Raw genomic sequence first — 765 nt, forward strand, 5'->3', positions numbered from 1 at the left:
TAATAGTGCAGGTTGGGGCCCAACGCCACATATATAGTATTTGTATGACGGGGGCCTAAGACCACCTATATAGTATTGTAATAATAGAATAGTGCATGATGGGGGCCCAAGGCCACATATATAGTATTTGTATGACGGGGGCCTAAGGCCACCTATATAGAATTGTAATAATAATGTAAGATGGGGGCCCAAGGCCACATATATAGTATTTGTAAGGCGGGGGCCTAAGGTCACCTATATAGTATTGTAATAATAGAATAGTGCATGATGGGGGTCCAAGGCCACATATATAGTATTTGTATGGCGGGGGCCTAAGGTCACCTATATAGTATTGTGTGGTAAACCTTGGTGGTAAGCTATACCCACTCCAGCAAATAAAAGTAAGCTGCATCACTTGCACAGTATATTATTGCGCCAGCGGGGCCCTAGGCCCCCGCTGGCTTTAGGCCACACTTGGATGCGGATATCTGCCGCCTGCATACGCAGCGGGGACCTTACATGCAAGATCTTCCTCATATTTCTTAAATGATTTCAACTGATGGAATGTTATCATATTAATCTATGCTAGGATGACTCCTCTTCATTTTAAATGCATAATGTTTGCAAAATACGATTTCTCACGGGAGATATTGCGCATGCGCGGAAAACTTCATAATATAGCTTGCTGCGAGGGAGAGGGGATGGGAGACTGAGGAAAGGCGGCAAGGAAGATAGCTGTGGGCGGTAGAAGAAGAAGGAGGCTGAGCGAGGGACAGGGGAGGCAAG

Source organism: Priapulus caudatus, unplaced genomic scaffold (genome assembly GCF_000485595.1).
Source record: "Priapulus caudatus unplaced genomic scaffold, Priapulus_caudatus-5.0.1 Scaffold1207, whole genome shotgun sequence".
NCBI lineage: Eukaryota > Metazoa > Priapulida > Priapulimorpha > Priapulimorphida > Priapulidae > Priapulus > Priapulus caudatus.